The following is a 14,468-nucleotide window of genomic DNA, read 5'->3' as shown; positions in this document are numbered from 1 at the left end:
TTTTGGTTCCAGGTATTGATCCCAGAGTCTCCCGCAGCTAACCTGAGAACATCCCCAACCCTTTCTATATAGTTTTTATTCATTTTATATTTTTATTGACAACGTACATAATTATAGACAATAAACCATGATAATTCCCTCCCCCCACTTTCCTCTTCACAACTCCACTCTCCATAATCTCCCATCCCCCTCTCCTTTCTTTCTTTCTTTTTTTTTCAAGGTAGGGTCTCACTCTAACTCAGGCTGACCTGGAATTCACTGTGTAGTCTCAGGGTGGCCTCGAACTCATAGTATTCCTCGTGCCTCTGCCTCCAGAGTGCTGGGATTAAAGGTGTGTGCCACCACACCCAATTCCCCCTCTCCTTTTAATATATTTTAAAAACATTTTATTTGTTATTTGAGAGAGAAAGGAAGAGGCAGAGAGATAAAGAGAATGGGCCTGCCAGGGCCTCTAGCTACTGCAAACAAACTCCAGGTACATGCACCACCTTGTGCATCTGGCCAACATGGGTCCTGGGGAACTGAACCTGGTCCTTTGGCTTTGCAGGCAAGCGCCTTAACTGCTAAATCATCTCTCCAGCCCAGACTTTTACTCTCTTCTCCTGTCTCAGCCTCCCGAGTAGCTGGGATTGCATGTCACCACCACCAGGTCTGGCTTGTTTATTTGATTGTTTGCTTGTAAATAGGGTTTCCTCTATAGCCCAGGCTGGCCTTGAACTCTTGGCAATCCTCCTGTGTCACCCTCCTAAGTGCTGGGATAATAAGCGGGAGCCTCCACATCCACTCAGACCTGGGGTCTTGAGCATTCCAAGGGGCTTCACACCACCATATTAAAGGACTGGTTAGCCTTGGCAGATGTCCAAGGAAAGGAGTCTAGCACTCCAGGGTCAATGACACTGTGAGGTCTGGGACTCCACCAAAGGTTGGAAGGTCAGGCTCTGTGGAACAGCCAGTGGATCTAAGGTCACATGTCCCAGCCTTGGGAGATCAACAGCATGGGCCCTGGGGACAAGGACTCTGACTCGAGGGTACAGGATGAGTCTGCATCTTGGGGCTTGGGCAGGAGCTCAAAAGGATGAACTGGGGCTGGAGAGATGGTTGAGCGTTTAAAGTGCTTGCCTGTGAAGCCTAAGGACCCTGGTTCGAGGCTCGATTCCCCAGGACCCACGTTAGCCAGATGCACAAGTGGGTGCACGCATCTGGAGTTCATTGCAGTGGCTGCAGGCCCTGGCGCACCCATTCTCTTTCTCTTTCTCTCTATCTGTCGCTCTCAAATAAATAAAAACTAAATAAACAAAAATTAAAAAAAGAAGGATGAACTGAGCTGGGCATGGTGGCGCACGCTTTTAATCCCAGCACTAGGGAGGCAGAGGTAGGAGGATCACCAGTTCGAGGCCACCCTGAGATTACATAGTTAATTCCAGGTCAGCCTGGACTAGAGCGAGACCCTACCTTGAAAAAGAAAAGAAAAGAAAAAAAAAAGAAAACCAAGAGAGAGAGCTAGAGAGATGGCTTAGTAGTTAGGCATTTGCCTGCGAGGCATATGGACCCAAGTTCAATTCCCCAATACCCACAAGGGGTTGCATGCATCTGGAGTTAATTTACAGTGAATGAAGGCCTTGGTAACCCATTCTCTCTCTCCCTTTCTCTCTCTCTCTCTCTCTCAAATAAATAATATATATATATATAGTACATATATATAATACATATATATGTATATATATATTACATATATATAATATATATGTATATATATGTAATTTTAATGATGAGGGCCAGACGCTAGCTGAGGCATGTTAGGGTTTGATCACCCAAAAGGCCTGAGTCCCTCTTTCCAGTGGGGGTGGGACATGGTGTCCTCATTCTCACAGAATCAGACATGCATTGTCCCTTATGGGAGGGGACAGTCAGACATTGTTTCCTGGGGCTGGTGTCCTTTGGGAATAGGGGACTCATGCACCTGTTTTGTGACTGTTGCTTGAGACAGGATCTCATGCATCCCAGGCTGGCCGTGAACTCCTTCTATAGTGGAGGCTGGCCTTGCACTCCTGAGCCTCCTGCCTTAACCTCCCAAATGTGGGATTACAGGTGAACGCCACCACACCCAGCGCATACCCTTGTTTTTAGGACTTCAGACATAGTTGAGACATTTGTTTTGTTTTGTTTTTCTGAGACAGGGTCTTGCTGTGTAGCCCAGGCTGACCTCAAACTCATGACAATCTTTTTTTTTTTTTGGTTTTTCGAGGTAGGGTCTCACTCTAACCCAGGCTGACCTGGAATTCACTATGGAGTCTCAGGGTGGCCTCGAATTCACATCAATCCTCCTACCTCTGCCTCCCAAGTGCTGGGATTAAAGGCGTGCGCCACCATGCCCGGCTGTTTTTGTTTTCTTTCTTTCTTTTTTTTTTTTTTTTTGTCATGACAATCTTGATTCAGCTTCTCAAGTGCTGGATTGACAAATTGGCACCGTCATACCCTGATGCACCCCTAGTTTTGTGGGGACGGGGTACATGTGTCTCTATTTATTTATTTATTTATTTATTGTTTTTCGAGGTAGGGTCTCACTCTAGCCCAGGCTGACCCGGAATTCACGATGTAGTCTCAAGGTGGCCTCGAACTCTCGGCCATCCTCCTACCTCTGCCTCCCAAGTGCTGTGACTCAAGGCGTGTGCCACCACGCCCGGCTAACATGTGTCTCTTTGGGTAAGGCTCCTTGGCTTCTGTTTTTGAACGCCTGAATTCTTTGGGGTGAGGGGTGTGAGAATATATCCAGTCTCTTGCCTACATGGGGGTCACTGGACAAATGCCTCTTCCTGGGAAGTGGACACTTTGGTGGCTCTTTTCACAAGTCCACCTCCATAGGACCTTCGGGGACGTGGAAATGGGGGTGGGGAGACAGAGAGATAGACAGGATGCTGAAATCCTGTCCCCAATCCATCCCAAGTGCCCATCTCCGCCCTTCCCCGAAGATGCTGCGGGCCCAGCCGAGGTCTCTCACCCGAGCCGACCATCAGGCTTGCGGGGCCGCACAGCCCGCAGCTCCCGGAGGGGCCCCCAGCTCCGAGCATCCTCCCCCGCCCAGCACCGAGGGCTCCCCCAGATCCGGGGAGGACGCGGCGGCGGCGACCAATGAGCGAGCTCGCCGTCTCCGGGAGCCGGGCCGGCTCTGCCCGCCTGGCATTGGGCACGCGATTGGGCAGCGGCAGGCGGAGCCTGGAGGAGTCCTCGCGCCTGGTTGGGCCAGGCTTGTTGCTGGGTAACGGGGCGGCGAGTTTCCCCTGGCAACGGCGGCGGGTACCGCTCACTGGCTGGCCCGGGAGGAGGAGGGAGGGCGCGGGCGCGGGCGCAGGCAGGCCCCGCAGACCCCAGCAACAGCGCGCGCCCCCCGCCCCGCCGGGAAGCCGTAACCTTCACATCACGCGCTCGGACCCTGCGGAGGCTGCCGTCCCCCGCCCGCCCAGCCCCTCATCGGCTCGGGGGGCCGCCCTCCAGGCCCCGCATCCACGAGAGGACCCAGGCGGTCCCCTTCCCCATCACTGACAGCCAGCATAGGGCCCTGCGGTGAAAAGTTAAGTCCTTCCAACTCCTGAGCTGCAACATCTCTCTCTGCACCCCCGCCCCGCGTCCAAGCTGAAACCCAAAAGTCATTATGAAGCCCACACTAGCAATCCTCCTGCCTCAGCATGCCAAGCACTAGGATGACAGAAGTGAGCTACCACTGACGTCCCCCACCCCCCTCTCGGCTGACAGATGCTTTTTAAAATTATTTTATTTTTATTTATTGAAGAGAGAGGGGCTGGAGAGATGGCTTAGCGGTTACGGCGCATGCCTGTGAAGCCTAAGGACCCCTGTTCGATTTCTCCAGGTCCCACGTAGGCCAGGCGCACATGGTGGCGCATGCGTCTGGAGTTTTTTTCAGTGGGTAGAGGCCTATTCTCCCACACACACTCTCTCTCTCCTCCTCCTCTCTGTCTCTAATAAATAAACAAAGTAAAATCTTTAAAAGAGAGAGAGATTGAATAGGCACGTCAGGGCCTCCAGCTGCTGCAAATAAACTCCAGAAACACGTGCCACCTCGTGCATCTGGCTACCATAAGTCCTGGGAATCTAGCCTGGGTCCTTTGACTATGCAAGCAAGTGTTTTAACTGTTAAACTATCCCTCCAGCCCATGACATTTGCTTTTTGTGGTCCTCTAGGGCTAGACCGTGACTTCAGTGTGGTATGAACACAATATCAGTTCGTGTTGGTGCTATCTGATGCCTTTTGTGTGGATGAAGAAACTGAGGCACAGAGCGGCAAAGTTGCTTGCTAATAGTTTTCTTTTCCTCCCTTCCTTCCTTCCTTCCTTCCTTCCTTCCTTCCTTCCTTCCTTCCTTCCTTCCTTCCTTCCTTCCTTCCTCCCTCCCTCCCTCTCTCTCTCTCTCACTCACTCTCTTTCTTTGTTTTGTTTTTGTTTTGGGGGTAGGGTCTCACTCTGGTCCAGGCTGACCTGGAATTCACTATGTAGTCTCAAGGTGGCTTTGAATTTAGGGCGATCCTCCTACCTTGCCTCCCCAGTACTGGGATTAAAGGCGTGTGCCACCACGCCAGGCTCTAGTTTTCGTTGTTACTGATGAGTTTGGATTCAGATTCTGGGGCAAAGGGCTGTATCATTTGTACCTTGAGACAACCCTTGGAAGAAGCATGAACATTCAAAATGAGAAATCGAGGCCCGCGGTGGTCGTATCTGTGATCCCAGACACACTTGTAATCCCAGTCTTCGTGAGGCTAAGAGAGGAGGATTGGGGCGAGTTCAAGACCAGCCTGGGTTACAGAGTGAAACACTCAGAAAACAAATTAAACAGCTTAAAAGAGACTACGGATGTAGCCTAGTGGTGGCATGCTTACCTAACAAGAACAGAGGCCCTAGGTTCAATCCCAGTATAATAAATAAATAACATGACATAAAATTAAGTTTAGTGTGAGGATGTAGCTCAGTTGGTAAAATGCTTGGCTAGCATGCATCCTCGCTTCCTTTCCCAGCACAGCAGAAACCAGATGTGGTGGGCCAAGCCAGTAATCCCAGAATTTGGGAGGATGGAGTCAGGAGGGTTAGAAGTTCAAGGTCATCCTTGGCTATGTAGTAAGTTGAAGAGTTTTCAGTTACACTGGGCTACACGAGAACATATCTCTAAAAAATAAAGATAAAGCAGACATGGTATAGAACACCTGTATTCTCAGCACTCTGGAGGCTGGGGCAAGGGGGTTGCTGGGAGTTGGGGACAGGCTGGGACATAGGGAGCCCTACTCAACCATCGAAGCTATGTAGCAAGGCCTGGTGCAAAAATCCACAAATGAGCTGGGCATGGTGGCGCACACCTTTAATCCCAACACTCAGGAGGCAGAGGTAAGAGGGTCGTCATGAGTTCGACGACCAGCCTGAAAGTACATAGTGAATTCCAGGTCAGCCTGGGATAGAGCAAAACACTACCCCCCCCCCAAAAGAAAAGGATGGTTTAGCAGTTAAGGCATTTGCCTGCAAAGTCCAAGGACCCAGGTTCAATTCCCCAGGACCCATGTTAGCCAGATGCCCAAAGTGGTGTATGAGTCTGAAGTTCATTTACAGTGGCTAGAAGCCCCGAGTGCCCATTCTCTCTCTCTCTTTCTCTCTCTCTCTGTCAAATAAATTAAAATAAAAAAAGGCTAGGCATAGTGGCTCATGCCTTTAATCCCAGCAGTTGGGAGGCAGAGGTAGGAGGATCACTGTGAGTTCAAGGCCACCTTGAGAATATATAGTGAATTCCAGGTCAGCCTGGGCTAGAGTGAGACCCTATCTCAAATAAAACAAGCAAAAAAAAAAAAAAAAAAGTCACAAATAATGTAATGGGCTCAGGAGATGGCTTAGTGGTTAAAGGCACTTGCTTACAAAACTTGCCAGGCCAGGTTCAGTTCCCCAGCACTCACGTAGAAACACTCTTAGAGCAGACTCCTCTGCAGCATCCATCTACTGACACATCCACATAAATTTTTAGGCATTTCGCAGTAGGGTCTCACTCTAGTTCAGGCTGACCTGGAATTCACAATGTAGTCTCAGGGTGACCTCGAACACACAGCGATCCTCCTACCTCAGCCACCTGAGTACTGACAGGAATTAAAGGTGAGTGCCACCACACCCAGCTTATTATTACTACTTTTTTGTTTTTTTTTCTTAAAATATATTTTATTTATTGATTTATTTTAGAAAGAGATTGAGGGAGAGAATGGGCATGCCGGGGCCTCCAGCTGCTGCAGGGAACTCCAGATGCATGTGGCCCCCTTGTGCATCTGGCTTACACGGGTCCTGGAGAGTCAAACCGGGATCCTTTAGCTTTGCAGGCAAACACCTTAGCCACTAAGGCATCCCTCCAGCCCTTTTTGGGTTATTTTCTAAGTACAGTCTCACTCTAGCCCAAGCTGACCTGGAACTCACTCTGTAGTTCCAGGCTGGCCTCAAACTCACAGTGATCCACCTACCTCTGCCTCCCAACTGTTGGGATTAAAGCTCTGGGCAACCATGCCCAGTTTCAATATATATATATTTAAATTATTATTATTATTATTTTATTCATTATTATTATTTTTTAGGTTTTTTGAAGTAGGGTCTCACTCTAGCTCAGGCTGACCTGGAATTCATGATGTAGTCTCAGAGTGGCCTTAACTCACTGCAATCCTCCTACCTCTGCCTCCCAAGTGCTGGGATTAAAAGCGTGTGCCAACACACTTTTTTTTTTTTTTTTTTTTTTTATGTGGTAGGGTCTCACTCTGGTCCAGGCTGACCTGGAATTGACTATGTAGTCCCAGGGTGGCCTCAAACTCTCAGCGATCCTCCTACCTCTACCTCCCCAGTACTAGGATTAAAGGCGTGCTCCACCATGCCCAGTCTAACCACCACACTATTTTTATATTTTTATTTATTTATTTGCAAGAGAGAAGGGACAGAGAGAGAATGGGGTCACCAGCGAACTCCAAATACATGCTCCACTTTGTGCATCTGGGTTTATGTGGGTACTGGGGAATCAAACTCAGATGGTTAGGCTTTGCAGGAAAGCATCTTAGCTGCTGAGCCATTGCTCCAGCCATATATATATATAATATTATTTTTTTGAGGTAGTGTCTCCCTCTAGCCCAGGGTGTCCTATAATTCACTATGTACTATGTAGTCTCAGGGCAGCCTTGAACTCACAGTGATACACTTATCTCTGCTTTCTGAGTGCTGGGATTAAAGGCATATGCCAACATACCTGCTAATATTTTTATTTATTTATTTGAGAGAGAGCAAGAGAATGAGAGAGAGAAAGAAAGATTGAGTGTTTGGGTCTGGAGAGATGGCTTAGTGGTTAAGGCGCTTGCCTGCAAAGCCAAAGGACCTTAGGTTCGATTCCCCAGGACCCATGTAAACCAGATGTACAAGGTGGGGCATGCGTTTACAGTTCATTTGCAGTGGGTGTATGCCCTGGCGTCCCCATTCTCTCTCTCTCCCCCCGCCCCTGCTTCTTTCTGTCTCTCAAGTAAATAAATCCTTAAAAAAAAAAAAAAAAAGATTGCGTATTTGCATGCCAAAGCCTCTTGTTACAAACAAGCTTCAGATACATTAAAAAAAAGGGGGGGATGGGCTGGAGAGATGGTTTAGCGGTTAAGCGCTTGCCTGTGAAGCCTAAGGACCCCGGTTCGAGGCTCGGTTCCCCAGGTCCCACGTTAGCCAGATGCACAAGGGGGCGCACGCGTCTGGAGTTCGTTTGCAGAGGCTGGAAGCCCTGGCGCGCCCATTCTCTCTCTCTCCCTCTATCTGTCTTTCTCTCTGTGTCTGTCACTCTCAAATAAATAAATTTTAAAAAAAATTTAAAAAAAAATTTAAGAAAAGGGGGGTTGAATTATGAAAGGAGAAAGAAAAAGGGGGGAGGAGAGATGGAGAAATGGCTTAGCAGTTAAGGTGTTTGCCCGCGAAGCCAAAGGACCCAGGTTCAATTCCCCAGGACCCACGTAAGCCAAATGCACAAGCATGCATCTGGAGTTTGTTTGCAGTGGCTGAAGGCCCTGGTGAGCACCCATTCTTTGTCTGTCTCTCTTTTATCTCTCTCTCTCTGCTTGCAAATAAATAAATATATATTTTTAAAAAGACCTTAAAAAAAAAAAAAAAAGCCAGGCATGGTGGCACACATCTTCAATCCCAGCACTGGCAGAGATAGAGGATCACCATGAGTTCAAGGCCTGAGACTAATAGTGAATTCCAGGGCACCCTGAGCTACAGTGAGACCCTAACTCAAAACAAACAAACAAACAAACAAACACTTTAGACACACGTACCACTTTATGTAGCTGGTTTTGATGGGAACTAGGGAACTGAATCCCAGCCAGCAGCTTTACAAGCAAGCACCTTTAACCACTGAATCAGTAGTGCAGCCCATGCTTTGTTGTTTGCAATGGTGTATTATGTATCCCAGACTGGCCTCAGGTTGGTTGTATAGCCAAGGATGATTTTGAACTCCTTATCTTCCTGCTTTGACCTACCAAGGGCTAAGATTAGAGGAGTGAGCCACCAGGCCTGGCGTGCATGTGTGTGTGTGTAGATCAGAGGACAACTTTTAGGTTAGTCTTCCTCTGTCTACATTTTTGTTGTTGTTGGAGGGGGTTTAGAGGTAGGGTCTCACTCTGTTCCAGGCTGGCCTGGAATTCACTATGTAGTCTCAGGGTGGCTTTAAGCTCACAGTGATCCTCCTACCTCTGCCTCTGAATGCTGTGATTCAAGTTCATTTGCCACCAGAACCAGCCTTTTCTTTCCTTTTCATGTATATGTATATATACATATATACACAGACACACACACATATATATACATATACATATACATATACATATACATATACATATACATATATAAATTTGAGAGAGAGAAAGAGGCAGTTAGAGAGAGAGAGAGAATGGGCACAAGGGCTCCAGTCACTGCAAATAAACTACAGACCTATGTGCCACTTTATGCATCCGGCTTTACATGGGTACTGGGGAATCAAACCTTGATTCTTGGGCTTTGCAGGCAAAGGCCTTAACTGATGTGTCATCTTTCCAGCCCCAACTTTTTTTTATTTAGGATTATTTTTATTAACAAGTTCCATGATTGTAAACAATATGCCATGATAATGCCCTCCCTTCCCCCACTTTCCACTTTGAAACTCCATTCTCCATCATATTCCCTCCCCATCTCAGTCAGTCTCTCTTTTATTTTTATTTATTTTATTATTTTTTTTTTTTTTTTGGGTTTTCGAGGTAGGGTCTCACTCTAGCCCAGGCTGACCTGGAATTCACTATGGAGTCTCAGGGTGGCCTTGAACTCATGGCAATCCTCCTACCTCTGCCTCCCGAGTGCTGGGATTAAAGGCATGCGCCACCACTCCCCGCTTCTCTTTTATTTTGATGTCATGATCTTTTCCTCCTATTATAATGGTCTTGGGTAGGTAGTGTCAGGCACTGAGGTCATGGATATCCAGTCCATTTTGTGTCTGGAGGAGCACATTGTAAGGAATCCTGCCCTTCCTTTAACTCTTACATTCTTTCCACCACCTCTTCCGCAATAGACCCTGAGCCTTGGAAGGTGTGATAGAGATATTGCAGTGCTAAGCACTCCTTCACTTCTTCCCCAGCACCATGATGCCTTTTGAGTCGTCCCAAGGTCACTGCCATCTGAAAAGAGAAGCTTCTCTAACCAAAAGTGAGAGTAGCATTAATATATGGTATGAACATTAAGAGAAGTGCTCACTGGGCAGTTTGATGAGCATAGTATATATATTTAGCCAGACAGCAGCAGACATTACACCCCTAGGGCTCATGACTACCCCTGTTGTAGGTTTTCAATATCAGGGATGTATTTCCTCCCATGGAGCAGGCCTCCAGTCCAATTAGAGAGCAGCTGGTTTCCACTATGACAGATATGCCACTATTGCACCCCTTGGCTCATTTGGCCTGTCCAGCCCCAACTTTTTTGTTGTTGTTGCTGAGGAATAGTGTCTTAAATGCACAGGACAATCCCACAATGAAGATTCCTTCAGGCCCAATTGCTGAGGTGCACAAACCACCATATTATGTGACCCTCCTCCCAGCCCCCCCCATCCTCACCCCTCATCCCTTACCCCATTCTCATTCATTCTTTTTTTTTTTTTTCAAGGTAGGGTTTCACTGTAGCTCAGGCTGACCTGGAATTCACTATGTAGTCGCAGGGTGGCCTCAAACTCATGGCAGTCCTCCTACCTCTGCCTCCTGAGTGCTGGGACTAAAGGTGTGTGCCACCACACCCGGCTCCAGATCCATTTTTTTAAAAAATATTTTATTTTGAGCTGGAAGAATGGCTCGGTGGTTAAAGTGCTTACCTGCAAAACATGACAAACTGAGTTTGATTCCTTAGTGCCTTAATAAAGCCAAATGCATAGTGGCACATGCATTGAGTTCATTTGCAGTGGCTGGAGGCCCTGGCGCGCCCATTCTCTCTTTCTTCTCTTTCTCTGCTTGCAAATAAATAAATAAAAACACTTTAAAATATTTTATTTTCATTTATTTAATATGATAGAGAAAGAGAGAGAGAAGATGGGCATGCCAAGGCCTCTAGCTACTGCAAATGAACTTCAGACACATGCACCACCTGCCTTCTTGTGTGTCTGGCTTAAGTGGGATCTGGAGAGTTGAACATGGGTCCTTAGGCTTCACAGGCAAGCACCTTAAATGCTAAGCCATCTCTCCAGCCCCTCACCTTACTCTTTTTTCCCCCCCTCACCTTTTGGTCTGTCTTGGGTTTTGGATTTGTAGTGATTTTATTTCATTTATTATTATTATGTTTGTTTGTTTTGATATAGGATCTTGCTCTGGCCCAGGCTAACCTATAAGTCACTATGTACTCTCAGGCTGGCCTTAAATTCATGGTGATCCTTCTACCTGTGCCTCCTGAGTGCTGGGATTAAAGGTGTGTGCCGCCACACAAAGGTGTAACTGGCTTTATGTGGGTACTGGGAATTGAACCTGGGTCCTTTGACTTCGCAGGCAAATGCCTTAGCCATTAAGCCGTCACTCCAGCCCCCTGGTTTTTTTGTTTGTTTGTTTGTTTGTTTTGTTTTTTGAAGTAGGGTCTCACTGTAGCCGGGGCTGACCTGAAACTCTCTATGTAGTCTGAGGGTGGCATGAACTCACAGCGATCCACCTACCTCTGCCTCCTGAGTGCTGGGATTAAAGGCATGTGTCACCATGCCTGGCAATATGTTTTATTTATTAGAGAGAGAGAGAGAGAATGACAGACAGGGAGTAAGTGCCAGGGCCTCTAGCCACCACAAATGAACTCCAGATGCATGTGCCACTTTGTATATCTGGCTTTTCTCAGGTCCTGGGAAATTGAACCCTGGGACAGCAGGCTTTGCAAGCAAGCACTTTAACCATTGAGCCCTATCCACAGTCCTCCTCTGTTTATTTAACCTTGAGGCCCCTGGCCTGGGGTAATAGGGTGCTAGATTTGGGCATAGGTAGGAAGGACGCTGAGGACTTGGTACTATTGACCCTCTTCCCCTGACTTCCACCTTCCATTATGTCTCCAAGTCAGATTCCCACCAACTTAATTTTCTTTCTTTCTTTTTAAAAAAATTCTATTTATTTATTAGAGAAAGAGAGAGAGAGAATACGCATGCCAGGGCCGCTACCTGCTGTAAACAGACTCCAGATGCATGTGCCACCTTTTGCATCTGGATTATGTGGGTCCTAGAGAGTTGAACCTGGGTTCTGTGGCTTTACAGCCCCACATTTTCTTCTTGGAAGACCATCCTAGCACATCTGGCCTGATGCCTGGTCTGGTATTGACAGCCTGAGGTCCCTGGCTGGTGATGAGAGTGACACAGGCTGGATCCAAGATCTGACAGAGGACAAAGACCTGTCCCACTCCCAGACACATGGCTGTCAGACACAGAGCAAACACTGACTGTAATTAGTTATACTAATGATAACAGCAAACATTTATTAGGCCCTGTGTGTCAGACACCGAACTTAATGACTTCCACGCATGATCTCATTTAATATGTCTAAACCACTGTTGCTCAGGTGTCTCTCACCAGACCTACACTCTGAAATATACTTTCTTTGCGCCTACCGTGAACTCACTACTTATTTTTTATTTACTTAAATATTTTATTTCTTTATTGCAGAGAGAGAAAGAGGTGTGTGGGGGAGAGAGAGAGAAAATGAGTGAGTCAGGGACTCTAGCTAAGGCAAAGGAACTCCAAAGATATGTGCCACCTTGTACCTCTGGCTTTTTGTGAGTGCTGGGGAATTGAACCCAGGACCTCAGGCTTTGTGGACAAGTTTCTTAACTGCTGACCCACCTCTCTGGACCTCATTTTATTAATAAGGCTTTTATTATATATTAACTATTTTTTTATTAAGTAGAAACTACTTTGTATAGACACATCATATGTTGGCTTTTTTTTTTTTGTTTTTTGTTTTTGGCTTTTCAAGGTAGAGTCTCACTCTAGTCCACGCTGACCTGGAATTCACTATGTTGCCTCAGGGTGGCCTCAAATTCATGATGATCCTCCTACCCCTGCCTCCTGAGTGCTGGGATTAAAAGTGCGTGCCACCACTCCTGACTTTTTTTTTTTTTTTGCTTTTTTAAGGTAGGGTCTCACTCTTGCTCAGGCTGACCTGGAATTTATTACATAATATCAGGGTGGCCTCAAACTCATGGCAATTTTCCTATCTCTGCCTCCTGAGTGCTAGGATTAAGGCCTGTGCCACCACCGCCTGGCCCTGTTTATTAGTTTTGTGGTACTGGGGATGAAAGTTAAGGCCTCATGTGTACTAGGTAGGCAAACACCCACTAAAGCTATAAAAAAAAAAAAAAGAAAATATATAAAATAATATAGAAAATAAGTATTCTATACTGTTTTGTATCTCTCTCCTGTGAAACAGGGTCTCATGCAGCCTAGGCTGATCTGGAATTTATGACCAAGGACAGCTGTTAACTCCTATCCTCCTGCCTCCCCCTTTTGGGCGCTGGGGCTGGGATACAGGCTCGGGGACCACCATGTCTGCCCCTTGTTTATTCTGAGACAGGGTCTCCTGACGTAGCCTAGCCAGACCTTGGACACTCCATTTTCCTGCCTCTGGGATTACAGGCGAACACCACCAATCCGGTACTACTGTGTGCTTTTCCCAAAACTCATGGAGCTGTATTGAAAAAGAGCGCATTGGGTTGTGGGTACATAGAGCCGAAAGAACTTGAATAAAAGCAGGTGAAATCTGCCAAGGGGTGGCCTTGATGAAGTTCTGGAGTCCAAGGCATCCCACAGACAGGGCCATGGGGTGAGCTGGAGACCAGCACCAAAACAAAACACAGGAAAAAGCCAAGGGACAAATGAAGGGGTGGGGGAGGGGAACATGCGTCGAGGGATGAATCCATTCCAGATTTTTGTTTTGTTTTGTTTTTCGAGGTAGGGTTTCATTCTGGCCCAGGCTGACTTGGAATTCACTATGTAGTCTCAGGGTGGCCTCGAACTCTCACAGGGATCCTTCTACCTCTGCCTCCTGAGTGCTGGGATTAAAGGTGTGCACCACCACGCCCGGTCCATGATATATATTTTTTTCAAGATAGGGTCTCACTCTAGCCCAGGCTGACCTGGAATTCACTATATAGTCTCAGACTGGCCCAAACCTACAGCGATCCTCCTACCTCTGCCTCCCAAATGCTGGAATTAAAGTCATGCGCCACCACACCTGGCACTTTTTTTTTTTTTTTTTGGTTCTGAGGTAGTGTCTCATTCTAGCCCAGGGTAACCTGGAATTCACTATGTAGTCTCAGGCTGGCCTTGAACTCACAGTGATCCTCCTACTTTAGCCTCCTGTGTGCTGGGATAAAGACATGTGCCACCACACTGGGCTTTCTCTCCCTCCTCTCTCTTTCATCCATACACTTATTCCTGAGAGATACATTTATTGAGAGAGGCAGATAGAATGGACGCACCAGGGCCTCTAGCGACTGCAAGTGAACTGAACTCCAGATGCATGCAGTACCTTGTGTACTTGGGAATTGAATTGAATCTGGGTCCCTAGGTCCTTAGCTAAGCACCTTAACCACTGACCCATCTCTCTCCTTCCCTCCCTTCCTTACTTCCTTCCTTCTTGTTATTGTTTTGTTCTGTTTATATGTATGTGGCCCAGGGCTGGTCTCTAACTCGCAGCCAATCCTCCTGCCTCAGCCACTCAAGAGCTGGGATGACAGGAATGAGCCATCATACCTGGTTCACAAGCATCCTTCCTCTGCCAGCCCAGTGCTGGGCACCCCAGGTGATTCACCTATTAGTGAGGTGATGCCCAGAGGAAATGGAAAGTTAAGTGCAGGACAGAAAAGTCCAAGGGTGGGGGAGGGATGGTCACCCTGACAGGGCAGGAGGGGAAGTGACAAAAGGAAAGGGAACAGAAAGCAAGCCCG

Source organism: Jaculus jaculus, chromosome 14, assembly GCF_020740685.1.
Source record: "Jaculus jaculus isolate mJacJac1 chromosome 14, mJacJac1.mat.Y.cur, whole genome shotgun sequence".
Taxonomy (NCBI): domain Eukaryota; kingdom Metazoa; phylum Chordata; class Mammalia; order Rodentia; family Dipodidae; genus Jaculus; species Jaculus jaculus.
Note: the sequence above shows the minus strand (reverse complement) of the source record.